General features: G+C 36.4%; 1 long non-coding RNA gene across 1 annotated transcript in view; it reads right to left on the bottom strand.

Moving 5' to 3' along the window:
- Positions 1–16,699: 16,699 nt before the first annotated feature.
- LOC131480465 (uncharacterized) overlaps positions 16,700–24,121 on the bottom strand; it is a 69,061-nt gene continuing 61,639 nt past the window's right edge. The window contains exon 3 of the long non-coding RNA XR_009245549.1: positions 16,700–17,160. This is a non-coding gene — a long non-coding RNA (uncharacterized LOC131480465). The remainder of the gene's footprint in view (positions 17,161–24,121) is intronic.

Genomic DNA, 24,121 nt, shown 5'->3' with positions numbered 1-24,121 from the left:
GACTGCATTACCTGAGCTGTGAGGCTGGAAGCGCTGAGAATCAGTGGCAGGCATCACTTTTATGCTGGAAGGCAGGAAGGAGCACCAGATGACAACGTGCAAATATATCGGAAGCTTTTGCTCAGATGCAGTGATTTTCCAGGTGGCCGGATGCAAAGCAACAGGATGAGTAGCCCATTCTTTTTACAGGGAAAGATGACAAGACAGAACAAAAGACACTTAAGAACTTGGCCCTTTCACTTCATGATGCTTTTTCTAAACTCAAGGAACTACTTGCTTACTCCAGTTCAATGTTTAATAAACATTTGATGCTTACCATATCCAAAACTGAATCTTTGATTTGCAGTGCCCACTCAAGGTTGTAGTCCACTTACCTGTTCTTTCTGCCTCCATAAATGGCATTATCATCCAAACCATACCCCGCCCACCATTCCATAGCAATGCATTCTCACAAGGAGTAGTAATAACATCCTCCAGTTTGTTTAGCATGATGGGAGGGCAATTGGTTTTTGAACAAATTTTAGATTTTTTATTATGAAAAATGTCAATTATACATATTATATGAGTTCATATAATATAACTAGTTATGGGGCCCGGCGGCGTGGCCTAGCGGCTAAAGTCCTCGCCTTGAAAGCCCCGGGATCCCATATGGGCGCCGGTTCTAATCCCAGCAGCTCCACTTCCCATCCAGCTCCCTGCTTGTGCCCTGGGAAAGCAATCCAGGATGGTCCAATGCATTGGGACACTGCACCTGCGTGGGAGACCCGGAGGAGGTTACGGGTTCCCGGCTTCGGATCGGCACGCACCGGCCCGTTGCGGCTCACTTGGGGAGTGAATCATCGGACAGAGGATCTTCCTCTCTGTCTCTCCTCCTCTGTGTATCTGGCTGTAATAAAATGAATAAATCTTTAAAAAAAATATAACTAGTTATGTGAACTCAACTTTAGCAATTCTCCAACACACTCCACCTACCCAGTAGCTCCAAAAATGTTTTTTGAACAAATAGCAGATATCATATTATTTCCTAACTGGTATCACAATTCAATGAGAGCACTATTTTAAATATCACACACGTCACTTCAAGCTCTTGGCATCCTACAAAACATTCCAAGCACTACTGCAATAAAATCATATTTCCCTAATACTTACAGTAGAGCCTACACACACTTCTCTAAACTCTTCACTTTTGTCTTCCTCATCATCCTTATCTAATAAACCCTTAATACACTGGATTTTCTGATAATTTGATGTTCTCGATGCCTCCAAAGCTTTCCAACATCAGTTTCATATACTCTGCACTTCTTGTTATTTACCACTCAGTTTAAATGCTAATTTCTCAGAAATTCATTCATGATCATCAATCTGAACTAAACATGCAATTGCTGTTATCAGACAAGGTCAGTATTTTTTTGAGAGGCCTTATAATAATTTGAGATATTTTTGACTTTTTTTCTGCTCTCTATTCACTCAACTAAGATATAAACAGCCAGAGGGAAATTCTTTACTACTAAATATTTGTATCTAGAACAATACCCTTTGTATAGTAGGTGTACACCTGTTAAATTACTAGTTTAGGTTGTATGAGATGTTATACTCCTAGTACTTGGATAAAATCTTCAACATTTTTGTTTAAGAAATTAAAATAATCTTACTAAGCTATGACTTCTAGTTATGTCTCCAAAATTCAAAGTTGCAATTAAATGCAATGATGGGTTTGCATTTTATGTAAGTGAAAAACGAGGCTTAGCATTTGGATTATGTAGCAAACAAGCCCTAAAATACAGATCCAGAATTGTTATTGTGACATAATTTAAAACGACTTGAAAATAAAAGTTAAAATCAAATGATTGTTAAAATTACTCTTGCGCCTTCTGCACATGAACTTAGTTCCAATGCTGCCAACAACTTGGTATGAAATTTTTGTGGTTGCTGTTAGCCTGTGTGTTGATGTAAAGCCATTTAGAATCATCTCTATCCAGTTCCTCATCACATCTGAAGCAGAATGGACAAAGAATTAAATAAAACACATAAGCTACAAGCAGAAAACAGCATGCAAGGCAGGTTTATAATTAAAGATTATATCAGCAAGACCACATCTGTAGGCACTGTAGAGTAGGGAAGAGGGATGATGAGCAAACCTTGTTAACTTTCCCATTATCTCTATCCAAACAATGCGTGACGTGTTAGTGCGCTATCTTGGCAAATACAGCTCTCTGCCACATTTCCCACCTTCAAGCCAGATTATTTCTCCGAAATTCCTTCTCGAGAAAGTTTTCAAAATAACCAATCATTAAAGATAATTTAACAAAATTGTTACCTAGGGAGATTTTAACTAGGAATAAAGGGGTTTTTTTTTCTATCCATTTGAGGTAAAGAACTTTTGTTAAATTATTTTCAAGTGGTTAAAGACAGAGAAAACAAACAGTTCTCCTTGGTTGTTCCACTGACCAGTTTTCACATCTTTTTCTGCTTGTGTTGACACAAATGTGTCAATATAGTGAATTCCAAGTTGGGAAGACTACCCACTTATGACTATCAAACTCAACTGTGCAAAATTGCAACTTACCTTTTTTCTTTTCCATTAATCAGTTTTTAATCGTAACTTTTCCTGCCCAAAAGAACGAAATGCTGTTTTATTTTGTTTTCCCCATTTAAACAAGGCCAGCGTATACTTCCTTTCATCCTCCTGATTCATGGTGCTGTGTGCAAACATGAAGGCCACTGAAGTAAAAGTCAACATGGGAGATGCTGGCACTGGTTCCCTTCTGACATCACTAAAGAGGCATCCTCCCATCTAGTCCCTAAAGTTTGCACCACCACGATGGCATAATTTAAGATGTCTAATTCCCATGTTGTCTCTTAAAATATCCATACCAAATATGCTGCTGCAAGTCCTTTTTTTAAGCCTACAAAGCTATGCCAATGTTATCCAGAAAAACCATCTGTCCATACTGGAAGTCTTGATGGTGCATGGAGAACTGATTTAGCCATTTCATTTTCATTCTCCTCTGCCAAGAAACACACAAAGAACCTTGGCAGTACAGATTTTATCTAATTGCGGAGTCCTAAAATTATCAGGCAATGCTATTTGTCCCCATCCCTTTATAATTAACAAAACTAAGACTGATGGGAATAAGAAATCCATGTCGATATCTTGATTGTTAACCTTCCTCCCTTAGACATATGGCTATTGCTCTAACCGAGAAAGGGCTCTGGGATAAACATCTTTTAATGTGATCACATGTTTTTCCTAAAATTTCTTTTGTTTTGGATCCCTCTGAACCAAAAAGATAAAATGTTAGCTCAGTGCCTGCTGTTCTCCTAAAGTAAAGAGTACTGCTTCTGTAACTGCCTGGAATAAGGGAGGGGAAAAAAAAACTTAGGGAAACCAGGAGAAGCAATACTTTAGAAACTCTAAAATTTTTCTATATTAGATGTCAGTATGAAGTTAGTTTTCCAAAATTAGTCATGTAACTAAACGATACATGGTATTGGTCCTTATATATTTGTTAACAAATCATGTTAAATATGTTGGAGTTAACTTCATGTTGGGTTTGTGCTTTTGCTCATACAAATGTATGTAATTTACTAATTAAAACTCTGCCCCACTCAAATGTGTGCCATATAAAGAGGAGCTCGGTGGCATTCTTCCTGAAATACAACCGATGTGTTTGACAGAAAGGAAGAGGTCTTAGGGCTTAAAAAAGGAAGCATGGGGCCTGGCACGATAACATAGTGGTTACAGTCCCCACCTTGCACACGCCTGGGATCCCATATGGTCACCGGTTCTAATTCCAGCAGCCCCGCTTCTCATACAGCTGTCTGCTTGTGGCCTGGGAAAGCAGTTGAGGATGGCCCAAAGCTTTGGGACCCTGCACCCTTGTGGGAGATCTGGAAGAGCTCCTGGTTCCTGGCTTTGGATTGGCTCAGCTCCAGCCACTGCGACCACTTAGGGAGTAAGCCATCGGACGGAAGATCTTCCTGTGTTTCTCCTCCTCTCTGTATATCTGCCTTTGCAATAAAAATAAATAATTTTTTTAAAAAGGAAGCAAAGAGATTCATAGTGTTTAATCATGAATTACTAATCATTCAAACATTCTAAGCAAAAATGAGAATTTTTCAGAAAATAGTAGCCCAGACAATTACCTAAGCTATTTCATTCCAATTACTGTTTCACAGACAAACTAGCACAAGCCATTGCGCTCCTTGCCACACAAAATTCAAAAACTGGAGACAAAAATTTTGTAGTGAATCTATAATAAATATAATCTACTATATAATAATGAGTACACAGAATTTTTTGGATTGACAACTCCTGGGGTGACCTTGAGACTCAAGTTCATTCAACTCTCACTAGTAACTCTAGGAGGAATGTACAGCAAAGTATCCTCTTTTAAGTGATAAGCAATTAGGCTTTGAAGTGGTGAAATGTTTATTTCAGGGCATGTATTACAGATATTCAAAAGTAGAGCTATCACTATATGTTGTTAATATTCATAAAGCATGTTGCTGCTTATTAAACTCCTCAAAATCACAACATGAAAAAGGTTTTTAACTGCATTTGTAGATGCATTTTACATTAGCAGCACAACTTAATTAAGTGTTCTTATAAAAGATGTGATAGGGCTGCTAATTACGAAATTTTTAAGAAATTTGTGTGCATTGTCTTACTTTTTGTATAACTTGTTATTCTAGAATATTTTAAAATATACAGTCTATCCTTAACATATCTTGAACAATCATACTTATATTATTGCAAAGCCTTCTAATCCATTTCCTATTATTTTGCAAAGATAAACAAATACCTAATTCTTTTCTATCATATATCATTAGTCAAATCCTGATTAATGAGAATGTATTAAATACCAACTTATGAGTCTTCAGTAAATGATGCTATTCTTTTTACATAATTCAATAATTCAGAATGGAAACTAACACATAACATGCTGACAGGTAAGAGATTCAAGTGACTCTTACCCTCACAGGTCTTTGAAGATGTGAACAAATAGAGAATTCATCACAGTTTTCAAATAAAACTAAAACGGAAAAAAAGATCAGTTCAATTGCTATAAGCAAGGTATTGGAATTACTTGAAACAGACTTGCGGTAGTGATTCTCAGGAGACAATACTTGTTAACTCAATCAAATCAAGTCCTGAGACTGAGGGGGGAGAAAAATAAACCAATCAAGGCTAATGGTTTCTGATGAACTTAGATTAAACACAGAGATTGGTCTGCTTTAAATATACTCAAGGGAACAGTCCTTCAGATAAGATTATCAATTTTCACTCTGGGTCAATAGTATGGAGAGTGTGCGGTTAAAACTCAAATCGCAAATGTATACACCTTGAGTCAAGACACTCATTGGGGGAAAAATACAACACTTGGCAATCTGAGGAAACCCTGAGAGAACACAGAAAATTACAATAAACAAAATCAAAATTATTTTTTAAAGAACTAAGAAACTGTAAAAGGAAGCTAATTTAAAAATGCATATATAAAACTGAATAATTTTTCTGATTATCTGTGTCTTGGAAATGAAAAATTCTGCAAGACTTTCTAGCATTGTCTTCTACAAAGTCATGATACACTTCAAATAACAGAATGTTGAATTGACAACTGTTGCTGAAGGACTTTGCTTTTGTAATAATATGGGGAAAAACTGTCGGAAGGATGGGAGGGGGCTAAAGGGGGGAATCCCTGTGCTTATGGAAAAGTATCATCAACAATCAAATTTTTTTTAAATGTTTGCATAAACTTCATCCAAAATCCCTATGACTAAAGTGAAAAGAAACTGCAAATGCACCAAATATTATAAGCATTCGAATAAAGAGGCATCTTTCTAAATTAATGTCTATTTTCAAAAATCTAATCAGTCTTTAAAAAATTTAATCAGTCTTAATGTAACTTTTCTGCTTTTATAAAATTATTCTTAAATTTCACTTAATAGCAGATTTATTGAAAAATGGTGTTTATATTACATTAAAAGGTTTCTCCACTAGGATGTTTAATGCAGTTTTCTTTAAAACAGTGAAAGCCTTTATTATTTAAATATTTAAATGAACTAGAAGCAATAAATTATTTTTATGACAAGTATGTTGCTATACTATAAAAGTTGTTTTGCAAATACTCTGGAAATGTATTACAGGTGTGTACTTTTATATTAAGGAAAAAACATTGAACCAAGCTGGGACTGTCCCCACCTGAGGCAGATAAACCTCCAAAGATGAGAGTAGAGAGAGAGACTACTCAACAAGTTGTTATCTGCTTTCCCAACTGGCCCCTCCCACGTATTCCTTGTCCATTGTCTTTTTTCAATGTTTGTATAAAATTTCTTCAAGGGAATAATTAGAAAACTTGTATACTATTTACTGAAATGTTTGTACACATGAATTCATTCATTTTGTAATAATTTTCATTGCTGGAAAGGAAGACAACATCATATATTTATTTTGTAATCTTAAAACAAAACTGGACAGTTTTGGAAACATAATTTTTGATAGCAGTTAACTTGGTGGTTGCCTCTAAATTTGTTAAACTCATGATTGGGTGGTAAAATTGTGAAAACTTCTTATAATCTGTTTTTAAACGAATCCACACTTCCCAAATTGTCCACTCTTGTTATGCATTGATTTTTAATCACAAAATCCAGAATACATTACTTTTTAAAGATACACGCTTTTACCTGGGGTTAGTGAAATGGCTAAACTGGCTAGCTCGCCAAGATCCCATAAGGAGAGTGATCCATATACCAGGTGCTTCACTTCCCATCCAGCTCCCTGTTTTCGGCCTGGGAAGCAAGGCAGGATAGTCCAAATCCTCAAGACTGTGCACACATGTGGGAGACTTGGAAGAAGTTCCAGGCTCCTGGCTTCACACTGGCCCCTTTGACCATTTTGGGTAGTGAATCAGTATGCAGATCTTTCTCTCTGTCTCTCCTTCTCCCTGCAAATTTGCCTTTCCAATAAAAACAAACTTTAAAGAGACAGCTTTACTTCTTTTTGTCTTAGATCATTTATAAAAAAGACAACAGGGCCCAGATCCATAGTGTAGTGACTAAACTTGCTTTGCACATGCCAGAATCCCATGGAATCCCATGGTGGCAGATCTAATCCCGGCAGCCCAGCTTCCCGTCCAACTCCCTGCTTGTGGCCTGGGAAAGCAGTTAAGAATAGTGCAAAGCCTTGGGACCCTACATGGGAGACCTGGAAGAAACTACTGGCTCCTGGTTTCAGATCAGTGCAACTTGTTGATTCACTCTCTGTGTATCTGACTTTCCAATAAAAATTTAAAATGATAAAACAAATAAAAATAGATCTTTAACAAAAAAAAAAGACAATGGTATTTTCTAGTAATAAATATACTCAAAATTATTTCCCTGATGATTTACAAGGCTATATTTTACTAACCAACTAAGATATTAGCGTATAGTCTCTTTGGTAATAAACATTATATGCAATACACTTTGATATCCTTCAATGCAGTTACCAAGGGGTGTCCCCACAGTACTCAATGAGGTAAGTTAAATTAAGGTCAGTTCTATAACACTAGCTTATCAACAAATCCATATATCCTGCTTTGATATATTCAGAGGATGTTTCAATGCTCTAACACCTTGTAAAGATTTTTGAAATTGTGTATATCATGCTTTAAATAAAAATCGGAGGAATATTTAGTACTAGTAAACTCTTTAGTTTATTTGTAAAAATCTATTACCAACATCTCTGTAAGGATGTACATGCACTCAAATGAATCATCACAGCCCTGAGAACCAATGATTTGATGAATTGACTTTTGCTTGTGATCATATCTTCCTTGATGCCAGCAACGAAGGGTACTCACTGCACTGACAACCATGTTGGAGTCTCAGTTTAAGTCCCAGCTGTTCTGCTTCGAATCCAGTTCTCTGCTTGGAATTCTGGGAAAGCAGCAGATGATGCTGGACATGCTTGGATCCCGGTCATCCAGGTGGAATATCCAGGTAGAGTTCCTGGCTCCCGGCTTTGGCCTCGCCTAGCCCCAACCTTTGCAGCCATTTGGAGAGTGAACCAACAGATGGAAGATTCTTCTTCTCTCTGTTGCTTTACTATTCAAATAAATAAAATAACCTTTAAGAAAATCCCCTGTAACTATCATAGAAAAAAAAAAGAGATCTATTCTAATAGAATATAGCTTCAACAACAAATGACAAGAATGTAGCACTATTACGTTTTTATGTGTTGAAAACACATGCATCTTTTCTCAGAACTCCAGAAAATAGTAAAAGTAGAAAGCCAGTTATTGATCTTAGTTAGCATGTCATAACTTCCCAAAGAATATTCAGACTAGATCATGAACAGCTGCATAACTTGGACAAAAATAATCATTAAGTAATCCTTAATTTATATAGCATTCCAAGACTTCTAGATTTTATTAGGACTTAAAATAAGACCTATAAATGAATTAAGCCCCATAACCTATTCTTCTATTCATTTTGTTAACCTGGCTTAAAAAAAAACCACAGTATATATTTCTGCTAAAAATGTATTTATTTCACCTAGGTTTCCAGCAATTAAGTGTGAGGAAAAAAAAAATCTGAGTTGACTGGACTTCTGATTGATTTCCTAAAGTCTCATTGCTTTCGATTTCACAGTGATGACATAGTTTCCTGTAGTCAATATGCATCTCTTAATTTGCTTGCAGGAAAATTGGCCTCTTTTACCTTCTCAAATCACGCTTTGTAATCAATGGCTATGTTCTAAATGAGATTCACAAATATCTTTAGAAATCTGGGCAGTTTCAATAACTTATTTTTAACTTGCTGTCCCTCTAAGATTTCTTTTATTAACCTAGTATAACAATGAATTACTTCTTTCATTCTTGAATCTACAAAGCAACATGTATTCAAATATAGGCTGGATTTGCCGAGCAGTGACATGCTAAGAGTATAATTTAATCAATAAAATCTATTCTCAAATCATTTCTTGGCCATGTTCCATTGATACATGGTTTTTAAATTTTTCTTAAAAAATTGGCACGTCAGTCACGTGCTCTAGGAAAGTTAATCTTTGTTATCTGGAGAATAATCTTTATAGGGCTTCTAGTACTACTGGAAGTTCTAAGTTGTTTTAGGATTAGAATTTAAAGTCAAAACTAGGTCACAGTAATAATCACAATTTATGGTAAATTACTAATTTATATTTGATTGAGTCCTTGCTATTTCACAAACCAGTTCATTTTGCCCAGGGTTTTGCCAGCATATTTCTCTGTCATTCCATTTGACATACGGTAAATCTACCATTTACATGACCACTGCTGAGTATATACGCCATAGATGGCCTACACCAGCCATTCACTGAACATGAGTCTCTGAGTTTGAACGTAGTAATTTGAGAAATTTTATCCCTGACTGCTCAGACCTATAAAATGCATTCTTTATAAATAGGAAAAAATGCTGGATCTTTCAAATTTTATAACAGTAGAAAAAATTCATAGCAGTACTTAACTGCAATGCAGTCACATATTTAATTTCCATCGACAAAAGACACAGATGACAACACAGAGTCAAAGACAGATAGAACACAAAATCATGACAGCTTTAAAAATTATGCTCCAGTATTCTTGATAGGATCATTTAGAGTAGGATTATCAAGACGGAGGCCGAGCTATAGCTCTACCGTTGATTATCACCCACATTTGTGGTTCTTTCAATCATTGAGTCCAGTGCCATCCAAGCCTCAGAGGGGCTCCAGGCATCATTCTAGAAGGTGGGATATAGCAGTGAACAACAAAGACAAAAATCCCTCCTACCATGTGCTCAGGGAACCTCCCCTTTGAATGGAAGAATGTACACAAAGGAAGAGGAGGACATGTTGTTTGAATAGGTTAAATCATCACTTGGGTTGCCTTCCAACCGCATTGCAGGACCGGAGTTAAGGTACAACCTCAGCTTCTGATCCAGCTCTCTGTGAATGAACTCGGTGATGCTTCTTGCACTTGGGTCCATGCCACTCACCTGGGAGACCTGGATGGAACTTTTGCCTCTTACTTTTTGCCTAGTCCAAGCTCCCCTGTGGTAGACAATTGGAGAGTGAACCAGTGGATGAGAGATTAATCTGTCTCTGTCCTTTTCTCTGTGTCACTCTTGACCTTTCAAATGAATTTTTTTTAAAGATTTATTTATTTTATTACAAAGTCAGATATACAGAGAGGAGGAGAGACAGAGAGGAAGATCTTTCGTCCAATGATTCACTCCCCAAGTGAGCCGCAACGGGCCGGTGCTGCGCCGATCCAAAGCCAGGAACCAGGAACCTCTTCCAGGTCTCACACGCGGGTGCAGGGTCCCAAAGCTTTGGGCCATCCTCGACTGCTTTCCCAGGCCACAGGCAGGGAGCTGGATGGGAAGTGGAGCTGCCGGGATTAGAACCGGTGCCCATATGGGATCCCGGGGCGTTGAAGGCGAGAACTTTAGCCACTAGGCCACGCCGCCGGGCCCTCAAATGAATTTTTAAAACTAAAAAAAAATTTTTGAAAGAGTAGGATTATATATATAGGCATGTGTCGTGCATATCCTACAGCAATAGTACTAGGGGAAAAAAAAAACAACGAGCTGGTATGGTGCCACTTCTGGAAATATCTGTCAGACCAACCTAACATAACTGTAAAATTATAAAATAAGAAAGCATCTTTCGCAGAGATCGTTTGTATTCATAATTACACAAGTAATGTTTCTGAATTTATCAGTAGCAGGATTAGTTCAGCAGCCAACATTTTAAAATTCTAGACTTGTGCTTAGATGTATGTTTCAGCTTTTGTTAGCCATAGGCTACAATTAAGTTTAAGGATTATAGTATTACCTCAAGAATAACGTTAGAATGGATATCAGCAAATGAGGATTCAAATTTCAGGAGATTATAAGCAAATCTTAATCTCCTTGTGTTGCTGTCCTCCATCTAGCAAACGTGCATAAGTTTTCAAACAAATATAAAGGAATAGTTGAGAATTTCTGTTCTTTTAAACTCAATTGCACCATATATCACAAGAATTTAGGTATATTGAAGGAGGCAAGCATCATGCAACTCATTAGATGTGTTTTAAAAAGTGCTAACCGAACCAGAATATGGGAATTTCTCTCTCCCTATTTTTTGTCACACCTCTCTCTATATGTCCCCTCTTTCTTTCTCTCTCACTGTGTTCTTTCTACCTCTCCCTCTTTGAAATACATAAACTTAGAAGTAAAGAGCTATGCTACTCCAGGAACAAGACAAGGCACTGTAAAACAACTAAACTTAAATGTTGAGCATATGTTACTGAATATAGGAAGCAGTACATCTGAACCCTGAAATTCTCCTGAAGAAAGAAAATCAGCATTTATATGACAATGGTATTGAAAGTTATACTATTACAACTTTATGTCAGAGAATTCACAAGTCTCAAACTCCAAATAAATGATACACATGAAGGTAAGTGAAGTTCTGCAGGTTATTGCCTTTCTGCAATAATTTTTTGAGTGAAATGTACATCAACCAAAGAAAAACAGAGGGCACAGCTAAATCTTACTGGTGTTTTCAAGACATAAAAACAGCTTTGTCTGTTTCCTCCCTTCTTCTCTTCTCTCTCCCCATCTCCTCTTTATTCTCCCCTTCAGTACAAATAACCGCACTAATTATTAGAATAGAAAATAAGGATAAAGTAACACCTGAAACTGTTCATGTTTGTACGGAAGTCACTGAGAGCAGAGTCAACAGCTCTGAGTCTTTTTCTCTCTAGAAATTTGCTTAATTGTAAAATAAAAGATTAAATACTAATTTATCAATGAACTTTGTTTAAAAATGTTTCACAAACTGCATGAAGTTGATCATTGCACGAAAAATGCCCTTTAATTTGATTTAAACACCAAATTTTGAAAATGAATCCATTATAGGCATTATAATAAAAGAACAAATAAATATGATTTTCATGACTTATAATAGCTACATCAGTTTCCCATTAAAAGCTTCAGAATTTAGCTGATCTCATTTTGCAATGGCCTAATTATTAAAGGTAAGGAAATAATAACATATGAAATATATTTACAGCCGTAAGAACACAGGTTATAAATGAGTCTGAAAATGTGTTAACACACTGAGAAACCCAATTCAAGTTGTAGGTATATATTTCTCTCCTGAAAGCTTTCAAAATCCATTCATCAAGCTTTCCCATTTACATTCATTTTCTATTAATAAGGAAAAAAAGGAAAGAAGGGAAGAAGGAAGCTGAAATGGAAGAAGAAAGAAAAAGTGAAGGAGCAAGTTCCTGCAGCAAATTTTAAACTTTTGAATATCTAACAGGAAAAGGAGACTGTTTAACATATTTCAATATTGAACATAACCAATAAGAGCTCTTATTCCCAGTTTCATTCAGACTGTAAGAAAAAATAATTCTTCACCTTGGATTTTCCACTAAGCACTTCAAAATTATTTTTCTTTTCAAAGCCTCCTTCAGTTCTTTATTCTTACTTTCTTTTACACTTTCTGAATCATTGTGGATAATACCAAATCCACAGTGTGGTATCTAAACATATTTTAAATCCTCCTCAATAACAATTAACCTTATTTCCAAAAAAATGATAAGGGTCGCAAGTGTTCTATTAGCTCAAAATTCATGATTTTAACTTCCCATACTATATTAATAGAGGAAAAATACCTCAATGCATACTTCTTTAAATATTTCTTTTGGAGTGCAAAGATTGAACAGTATAAACACCACAAACAAACATCCAGTTTTCCTGGATGTTCAGCAAGACTTCTTGGTGAAGATCTTCTCCCAGTTCATCCGAGACAAGCAGCTGCAGCAAACCTTTACCTTCAGGATCACTCAGAGGTCAGCAAGAGTCGGGGCAGAGGCCAAATGATTCATCTTAACATCTAGACTACTGGAAAATATGCTCCATTTTATATTTAGATACAACCTGCACTCTGTTTCCACCTTTTTCCATTTACTTATTTATTTAATCTCAAAATTTCTAATACCTTTGAAGCACCAACGTACCATAAATAGCTCTGTTTCCGGGAGTTCTGGACACACCTCCACCTTGTTCCCAGAAGGTTTCCTAAATTAACCTGAGATACTGCAACAAGATCACATTTTAGATGAGATACCTCTTGTACAGATGAATTGTTAAATGCATGATTGATACAATAAAGCTGAGGAGATGATAGTAGCAAACTATAGTTCAAGTTAAAATTACATTTGATAGAAGTAAAACATTCTACCCTTCTGTTTCAAAAACCTCCGGAAGGTAGGCTACATATCTTCTTGCTTCACTAAACAGCCAAGAAATTTTTCAGATCCAAAAGTCTTCATTTTTACAAATCTATTCAGATTCATCATATTTTCCAATGCGGGAAGATACAAAGTACTATTACTATATCATTGTTAACATTTCTTTTCATATGAGAAGCTGAAGGTAGATACTTTCATCAGAAAAAGCAGTTGCATCTTATTCTGAACAGTGTAAGATGACAACAGCAAAGATATCAATAGACGTGAAACAACTACAGTTCCTCAGTAAGCTCAGGGGGACAGAAATATGAATGCATTGTCCAATCCAAGGTCATGCAGAAGAGAAGGGGGGGGGGGGAGAAAAGACTTCCTAGGAAGCCAGTCCAGGATTTCAGTCTTCTGTTCGTACTGCTTGAATAATCTCACTATCATTAAGGTTCTTTTCCATTCAGGTTAGACAGAGCCCTGTGGGATTCATTCCCCCTTGTGTGGGTTGCTTGGCTGAGCCATACATTTCTATTGGCCCTATTGATTAGGCATCTGCTTCCTCTGTGAAGAAGGTTTGCTCTTGTGGAACCGTGTTTAGCAGCTGTTACAGTTCAGATGAGTGTTGACAGGATGAAAATTAAATTAACGCCCAATAACATTTTAACACCTGGTCCAACGACTGCAATATCATTGAATTTCACCTTTTAGAAATTGCTTTGGGAGTTAATTCATCCTTACTTTGACTTTGACCCGAGAAGACATTTCTGTAATTTTGCCACTAAACACTCTGCCTTGACTGTTCATTTATAATTTTCACGAACCTTCCTGTTATCCATGATCAGTGACTGCATGGGCAGTCTTTGGAAAATACTCAGTAGAAACATCCAATGGAAATACATGCAATCTTTATGTTTATGACTAAGAAATGGGCGCTGACAAAATAGTTATTCAAGGAATGTGTTTCGCTATAGCTCAAGTCATAGTGAGTAAAAAACAGCCACATTCTCAGGCAACATAAGATTGCAAAATGAGGGTTCACATACTTGTAATTGCCCTAAGTCTTGATTGACTCAGGAAGAACGGGAGGATGGTGGTTAGGATCACAATTTCAGCCAGTGTTGGCAGAAGTCAGGCTGCCTGACTTAAGACTTTAACTCTCTGCTATCTAAACAAGTGACACTGGGTAACATATCTAAACTGTGTTTTCTCATAAGATCTAGCTAATGATGCTACGAGTTTTACAGTGTTACTTTACCAATGACACAAATACAAGAAAAATTCTTAAAGTGACAGCACACGAGAAGATCTAAATATTAACTAAGTAATAGGTGTCTGTGTAATTTTACACTCTTTGTGCTGAAAGGCAGTATTGAAATCACTCAATTCTGTCTTCACATTTTATTACTAGCTAACCACAAGCAGGGTCAGTAGTCTCTCAACCATATATACCGCTTTAACCACTGGTAAAAGGCAAGTCCATGTTTCCTTGTCAAAACTAATTTTAAGACTGTCTTTTTCTTCCTTCCTTCCTTCCTTCCTTCCTTTCTTCCTTCCTTCCTTCCTCCCTCCTTCCTTCCCTCCCTTTCTTCTTCTTTCCCTCTTTCTTTTCTTCCTTCCTTCCTTCTTTACTTTTTTTTTTTCAGAGAGAAATAGGAGAGAGGGAGAGAGAGACAGAATTACTGAATGCGTTCAAAATTATGTATTATTGCTAGTAATGCACTTGGGAAAGCAGTGGAAGATGGCTCCAGTGCTTGGGTCCTGCCACCCACGTTGGAGACTCATAAAGTTCCTTATCTGGCTTTGGCTTGACTCGGCCCAGGGGGTTGTGATCCCCTGGGGAGTGAACCAGAAAGTAAAAGATCTCTCCTTCTCCCTGTTTCTCTTTCTCTCTCACCATAACTTTGACCTTCAAAATAACTAAATAAATTTTTTCTTAAAAAATTACATCTAGCTTCCTGATTACACATTTACAACAGGAACAAAGGTGATAAGATTCCCAAATTGTCATGGATACAAAGGATGCCTTTTCTCTTGTTAATTCATCATTCACAGGGCTATTTAGAAATTTAAAAGTGTTTCTGCTAAAGTGAATATATTCATATCGTGATTAAGATTAATATTTTAATGTTGTATGAGAAATGAAAATTTTTATAAGCGTTTGAACTGCACTAGAATATGGTTAAACAATGTTACAAGGTCTTGGCAATAAATGACACTTTCCTTTTGAATATTTCAATTATTCTGCACTACAATGAGATATGCTCATCTGGGAAAGAAATATTGTTTTCCTAGGAGAAAGAAAGACAAGAGAAATGTGGAATCAAAATTGCCAACTCAATTTCATTGCCAGTATATGGAATTATCAAGTAATATTTTATGAAATCATAAATATTTCACAAAATCATAATATTTCATAAAATTTCTGCAGAGATTTTAATATTTCATTCAGTCCACACTCATGCCTCCTGGAAGAAGAAGACAGGAAACTAGAAGTGGAAAAGAAACTAAGGAGTTTTAAATTAAAAAAACAAAATAAAGTTCATTTGCCTATAATGACATTTATAAACATGTGGACACTAAAAGCTCACACCGCTTTAATACTTTATGTTCCTCATCCGTTTGTCCAGTTGTGTGGATTATGATGAATTTTCCGAGTCAGGATGAGTAGCACTCCCCGTGTGTCATTCTATCAAAAACAAAATAATGATAACTCATTAAAGAGTTTATAGAATCAAATCTAAAAGTAGCAACTGGAATCATCTGAGAGAAGCATCTTATGTTACAAAATTACAGACTTCAGATATGTTAAGAACAGACACACATCCCAACATTCAAGCAAAGGAACACTACCTGACAGATCAACGTTCGTTTTATTATATCAGGCTAATAATAAACTTTTTGGTCATTGTTATTCACGCTTAATTGGCAGCAGAAACTGATAAGGATATGAGATTTCTTAAGACTTTTATTTTTTGGCAAAGGAAAATTAAGGCATGCAACAGGACAAGAAGAACCCATTACTTTTAATTTTTTGCCAGTCTGTTTTTATACTGATCTCACCTGTTGTGGATGACTGCTAATAATTATACTTAAATTTAAAAAATGAGGAAGTGAGCATTCTGGTGTCTGTGTGTGTGAGTGTGAGTGTGTAATTTATTTAAACGAGCCAGAGATAGAAGCTACGTGCCAAATTCAGTCTCAAATACCCACAGCTGGTGCTGAGCCACATCATAACTAAGGATCCCAAACTCCATTGGCATCTCCCACATGATGTCACGGACCCAATTCTCTGTCCCTCATCTGCCACCTCCCCAGGGTGTGCGTTAGCAGGACGCTGGACAGCAAGCATAAGTGCTAGGACTCAAACAGGCTCTCTGATACAGCAAGCAGGCATCCCCGTTGTGCCCCAATCACTTCACTGCAACCCCTGTTCCTGATGCCATCTGTGCTAGACAAACATTAAATGTGCATGTTTTTCACAACAGAATCAATCCATGCATTATTTTTGCATATGTAAATATCTATTGTACTAACTAAGCTACAGTCACTTTTGAAGCTTTTAAATCTTTGCCTTGGGTAGTCCATAACAAGGAAAATATTTACAATCTATTTTGAAATATTGCTTTGCCTTCATCTCAAAAGATTTTTAGATAGTTTTCCTGAATTTATTTTTAATCTAAGCCTCCATTAAAATACAGAAACAAATCAACAAGCAAATAAATTTCCCACGGCAACTGAAATTGCCACACATCAGGAAGAAAGGAAAAAACAGTTGCATAAATGAGCCTATATTCTAGAAAAACCAAAAACAGGATGTCTTGACCTGGGGTCTCTAAGGTGAGAATGTTCGTCAAAGCAGCTTGACACAAACATTTAATCAAGATGTCACATTGCCACGGCTCATCATGACCACGTCCGTGTGAAACAAAACCTAGAGGAAGAAAGAAAAAAAAAGGTCACTCTTGGCTGATGTCTTATTCATTGCATCATCATCAAATGTTAAGCAAACAGAAAAGCAAATTTTTTCTGTGACCAGGAGGGGGAAAGGCCTTTATCTAGGGATTTAGATTTAAAATTTCATTACTGAACTGGGAAAATAAAGTGTAGTCATATTTGCTTTCAGAGTGGCTTAATACACTTATACAAATGTAGCTTTCCTAAGAAAATAGATATTGAAGTTTAGGCTCCAAGGAGTTCATAAAACTTGAAATGAAGGGAAATTGCCTTGGAATCAATTACACAACTGGAATGAGCATCGAGATGAACTGAAGGAGTAGAGAAAAAATAAATATAGCCAACAACAATAAAAAAACTGCAACATTTTTGCCATCACATGAAAAAAATTGCAATTTAAGTATAGATTTGATTTATTTTAGTGGGCATGCTCAAAATATATAATTATTAAAAGTGTATCTCATCTAAGCTATTGATTCTCTAAGGAAAAGAACAAGTTGCCAAATGTTTGGAAAACAATTACATTATGAATAAGCTCAAAATTATATTATTGCACCCAGATAATAGTTGAACACAGCTTGGCAATTTGTTTTATAGAAATAGCAATAGTAAACTCAGGTGGCATCCAGATTGAATCAAGCTATGTTCTATACGTGAAACTCAAATGCATTTTCCCAAAACACACGAAATAAAGGTTGACTGGGGACATTATTTAACCCATAATGATGTGAGATATTTTTTAAAGCAGCACTGGAAGAGTATGGTAGTGTCAACAGTGCCTAGGTGAAGCAGTGATGGTTTTAACAGCCAGGGAGAAAAATCATGACCTAGGCAGTATTATTACGTTAACACCTTACTACTACTACTCCTCATTTTCTTTTTCTTCATCTCCTTCTCCTTCTTCCGTCCTCCTAATCACCACCCTTCTTCCTTCTCCTTAATCTATTTTCCTTCCTTCCTTTTTCTTTCTTTCTTTTCTTTCTTCCTTTCTTCCTTTCTCCTTCCATCTTATTCTTCCTCTAACTCTTCCTCTTATTATTCTTCTTCCTCTTCTTCAGATTTATTTTTATTGGAAAGGTAGATTTCCTGAGAGAGAAAGATCTCCATCTACCGGGTCATTCGCCAAGTGGGTGCCACAGCCAAAGCTGAGCCAGTCCAAAGCCAGGAGCCAGGAGCTTCTTCTGGATCTCCCATGCAGATGCAGGGATCCAGAGCTTTGGGCCATACTCTGCTGCTTTCCCAAGACACAAGCAGGGAGCTGGAATGCAAGTGGAGCAACCAGGACACAAACCAGTGCCCACATGGGATCCCAGAATACACAAGGCAAGGATGTAGTCAATGACTCATTGCAAATTCTTAATGCCCTCTAAGAAGTGTATTTCATACTTAACTGCCAATATCACCCCACTCCAAGATCTGCATGACTTCATAATTAAAAATTCTTGAAATATCCCTTCCATAGATTTAATCTATTTCTTCCATGTGGAAGTGCCACACTCGCCATCATTAAACCATTTATAACTGTGGTTTTAAAGCCAATGGCGGGGCATGGTTCTGTGGTGTTATCAGGCTAATCCTCAGCCTAGCATCTCATATGTGGATGGTTCATATCCTAGCTCCCTCACTTCTGATCCAGCTCCCTGCTTAATGACTGGAAAAGCAGTGGAAGATGGCTCTACCACTTCATCTCTCTGTAGTTCTACCTTTCAAATAAAAACGAATATTTTAAAGAAATGCTCCCATATTTGTGCACATCATCATAGAAGTAGCCACCAAGATGTGAGCAGTATTTCAGAAGATTTGAAGCACGAATACTAATGAAAGAAAGCACGTATTGGCACAGAATACAGGGGCCAACAAGTATGGAAAGAAACAGGAAGAAGACTGCACTGGCAGTCTCAGCTCCAGGGTTAATCTGAGCCAGAAAGGTCAAGTTCCTAAAAGAAACTTACGCCTTACAGAAGTCCTGTGACCTGCCAGAGTCATCACTGGTATTGCTGCCATGTTTGAGCACTGGCTGAGAGCCTCCTGTGGAAGCCCGATTTCCACATGAACATGTGCTTGGTCCATAGAAATGGCAGCAAAAAGTCATGTATTTCCAAAGCAATTGATTCCAATGATGCCTTTGCATGACTGTTTTGGGCTAATTTTTAAGTTCTTCCTGCATCTGTAAGAGAAGTGACAAATTGTATCCTGAAATATGCATATGGAGACATGTTGTAAACGCTCAAATGTGTAGCAAGAATCATTCATCAATTTGCCTTCAAGTTACACACAGAGAGTCTATCAGGGTCATCGTGACAAAGGATGCAAACAGACAAAGTTGTTCTTTGACAAAGACTGCACCGGTAAAAGTTTACCTTTTTATTTGCGAGGGAGAATGAAAAGAAGTGAGGACCCTATTTGTTTCTAAATGTGCTCCCGTACTTTTCTCTTGACTAATCAAACATGTCTTGGATAAGCTTTTTACTGAAAATGGCAGGCTTCTTCGGAATATGCATATCCAGGAATTTCTTTTGTCTTTGAAACTACACACTGATTTGATACGATGAAAGACTTGCAGCGTTGTTAATGATGACATCCTTTAAGCTGAATCGTTTTTGTCTCCCCTCACACAATAACTAACACTGTCAGGTGGACGTCCCCCTGCTGCTGCGTGCGAAGGGGCAGCGAGCAGAGGAAAATGGAGGTCACTGAGGAACCCTGAAGAAACATACCGGATGACCTAGAAGTGGGAGAAGTGACGCAAAGCCAACTTTCCATACCCCATTTTGCTCTAGTATTAGGGGAGATTACAAGGGTAAGTCATATAGCTTTCCTTTTGAGCTTCTACATTTACATTAGAAATACTCACATGGGATCTGGGAGCAGTGCTGCCCGAGAGGAAACAGCTGATGGGAGTGCTGTTGCTACTGACAGGCTGAATGTTCTGCTTTTAGAACCAACATGCAGCATCAAGATAGGAGGCCGCCATGGAGAAGACCTGACACTATCCACTAAAGATGAAGGGTCTTCCAAGGAAAGATGATTTGCATGGTAAATCACGACGGAAGGAAATTCTTGGCATGGAGGACAGTAGAATTTAAAATGTCACTGGAACATTTCATAGCATTTTCTATGGGGAATAAAGTTTTCCAGGAACACTTTCTAATACTTAATGGTAATATATTTCATTTAGCAATTTTGAATTTGCAAATTGGAAACATCTGAGCATTTTTACTCTAGTACTTTAGGGAAATCTGTGAGCTAAACATGAAGAATATTATAGATAAGGAGACTGGGACTCGCAAGATTGTGACAGCTAGAGAATGTATATTTCCTTTGTGTGTGTATATACACATATGTACACATATATACATACATTAATGCACACATATACACATAAATATGCATATATTATTTACACATTTTTTATTGTCCATGCTAGATAGATTGGCTCCCTATCACCAACATGGGAGACCCAAACTGAGCTCCTGTCTCCCAGCCTCAGCCTAGACCAGGCCCAACTGTTGCAGACATTTGGGAAATAAACTAGTGAAGGAAATTGCTTGGTTACTCTCACTTCTTTGTAGATACACAAATTAAACATTTTTTTAGAAAGTAATTTGAACCGTTAGATAAAAAATTTAAAATAGCATATAGAAATGCAGGTAATTTATGTATTTATGTATTCAAGGTAATTATATATCTTAAATCTTATGTTCTCTTAAACAAGCAAGACATTTGTTATTTATCTTACAATGCAACAACTAAAACCTGGGGTAACAGGCTCAGCAGCACTCAGATATTTCGTGCTGAGTAGCATACTGAAAGGGTGTACAATATGCTTTTATTTTTTGTCTTCTGAGACACAGCACTTGTTACTCTCTTGGGGTATTGTTATCATTCACTTGTTCCGACTCCTGGTGATTGTACCTCTCAATTTCACACTCATTTATAGAGATTCATAGTTATTGAAATTTTATGCCATTGAGTATCACACAATGTTACTATGTGGAATTTAAGCAGCAGATGGTAATGTACACAGCACAAAGGTAACGTGTTTTATGAGATATATCAGCATGAATGGGGTGTATTTCAAGGTGAGCAACATAATAGAAGCAAAAAGCACAAAGGCATGCCATCCATCTTACAGCAGGTTATGCAGCATGGACAACCAAAACCATTGCAAGTGAATAAAATGTAGCCATAAGGGGATTCATATTTTTAACTTTTCCGAAGGGAAATCTTCTGAGAAGAGGGATTCTTATATTTTGTATTTATGGTTATTTATCAAACAAATTTCTACCCTTTAAATGATGATCAAATATGGCCCAGGGGGTATATAGTAGATATATTGCATCATTTTTCACAGATATATTTTATAATAGCAATATGTAACAGTATAAATCATATTTTAAATACAAACATATCCTAGAATTTGAGCAAGTATTATACTAGAATATAATTAATAAAAAATAATGGAACAAGTTGTGAGATTGAAAACCTCTGTGTGCATACAAAATCAGAAAACCTCTCCAGGTCCACGGTAGCAAAAACTACCATATGTTACACTGAAGTGGGTCTTCCAGCACCTTCTTTTAGTCTATGATTCTCTGGAAATACTGCTGAACTTTCATGTTGAAATCATCCAAAATATCAGTAATGGAACTCACAAACTAGAAGCATATACTACTTCAAACACGTTGAAGTGTGGTAAGAAAGTGATACAAGTCGTGAAAACTAAACAAATACAATATTTTGCAAGCCTAAAGAGCAGACATTTTATGCTGATAAATTAGGAAAGTTCTACCAACTTGATAGCACAGGAGCCAGATATAAAGTATGAAAGAAATTTAAACCAAATAATAATAAATGCAGCAAGGACATGCAGAAACTGGACTGCTTGGACAGTGTTAGTGGGAACTGAAGATGATTCAATTGCTTTTGAGTTAAGTCAAGTAGTTTCACTGTGGACTTAACACAGTTCCACATTAACCAGAAAATCTACTGCTAGGTTTAGATATAAAAAAAAACTTATCTAATATGGTTACTCAAAATGTGTGCACAAATGTTAATAACAGTATTATTCATAATAGCCAAAAGACAGAAATGATCCAAATATGTTTCAATACAGAAATGGATAAACAAATGTGATGTACTATACAGCAGCATATTATTTGGTCATACGCAGAATTCAGTTCTGGTACACTCTGCAATGTGAGCAAACACTAAAAACAACACGCTATGTGAAAAAGACAGCTAAATTTTCATGTATTATATAATCCCATTCACACAGAATTTCACATAAAAGAAATACACAAAGGGGAAATGTTTTGCTAACTATTAGATATGAGAATTCTTCCTATAAGGGGACAAAGGTCTTTCTGCTCATTAAAACAATCATGAATATACAAATTAAGAAAAGGAATTTAGTGATTTGATTTGCCTTCCTCTGTTGCTGGCAATTTTATAACACTATGGAGCTCATGTAGAATAATATTATTCTTCCAAAAAATATACACTTTTCAATGTTTGTGCTATTGAGAATAACCAAAATCTGCTTTAACCTTGAATATCAGGATAGTTTTCACTTTACAAAACAAAAATTGTGAAGTGAGAATACACAATTCCCAAATACCCTATCTTCTTTCATCCCTATTATTAAAACATCATTAAACACATTGTTAAACTTTTATTTCCTTGTTTAAATTACACTTACTCCTACCCTTTGTTTATTTTGACTTCTGTGTCTAATGTCTAACCCTTCATTTCTGTGTGAAAGACCTGCCACAAGTTAGATGCTGAAAATAAAGTCTCTTTACTAAAGCAAAATCCTTAGACCATATATGCATGCAGACATTGGCTGGGCTCTCTACTTAGGTTCATTTATGGTCAACATTAGTGTATCAGGGTTATTCTATGGATGTGATAGCTATAAGCAAGATATAAAATGATGAAATGATAAAATAAGTTCTTATATCTACATGGCATCTCCAAATGCTTAACCAGATCAAGTTCATATTCAAAGAGACAGTTCCTTAGGTCATCTGTTTTTTAAGTTGTTTAGCAAGGATCATTAATAAGAAAGATGAAAATGAAACTAAACTGAAAGATTAGCATCCATCATAAGATTTTAAAGGTATTTTATTCAAATATGCACATATTGCAATTGCTATGCCTGACAGTGTTCTAAGAATTTTACTAATAAACATTTTATCTCTATTAACTTGATAATCAGAGGAAGCCATTCTATTCTGCTAGTTCATTACCAGTATGCCCACAATAGACATGGTTGATAAAGGACAAAATTAGGAGTAGGGACCCAATCTAGGCCTCCCACACAGGTGGCAGGGATCCATTGGCCTATCCAGGGCATATGGTTATCAGAAGGTAGGATCAACACAAAGCCAGAATTCAGTCCTAGACACTGAGATATGGGAGGCAGGTTTCCCAAATGACATCTTCACCCTATGCCAAATGCCCTCCTCCAGTTTGTTTTAATCATAAGTCATAGTAACAAAGAAAGAGAGGCACAGAGAGCAATGTTGACTATGAGATAACTACTGAACTGTGGAGCCAGAAATATGCACGCAGATAACACCTGGATGCCTGAACTCTAATCTTGGTCAATGCTCTTAAACATTATACTAATGCTAAATCTTCTACTCTTCTTTCACTTATATCTGCTGAAAAATCTTTTATATGATATTTTCCAAATGTTGATTATGGTGAATAGCTTTGCTGAATGTACATATAGAGCTCATCATATATCAGAGGATTTTCTCTTATGTATATGGAAAAAATAAAAAGGTGGATCCCATACAGATGTTCATTTTCTAAATAAACTTCACTAAGTTAAAAATCAAATCTGTATTATTCATTTATGCAGAATATTTCTGATATACATTTAAGCGGGACCTATTTTAAAAATACTTTACAGGGAAAACTCAGATGAA

This window comes from Ochotona princeps, chromosome 6 (assembly GCF_030435755.1).
Source record: "Ochotona princeps isolate mOchPri1 chromosome 6, mOchPri1.hap1, whole genome shotgun sequence".
NCBI classification, from domain to species: Eukaryota; Metazoa; Chordata; class Mammalia; order Lagomorpha; family Ochotonidae; genus Ochotona; species Ochotona princeps.
The sequence above is the reverse complement of the archived record's forward strand: the minus strand, read 5'-3'. Positions and strand labels throughout refer to the sequence as shown.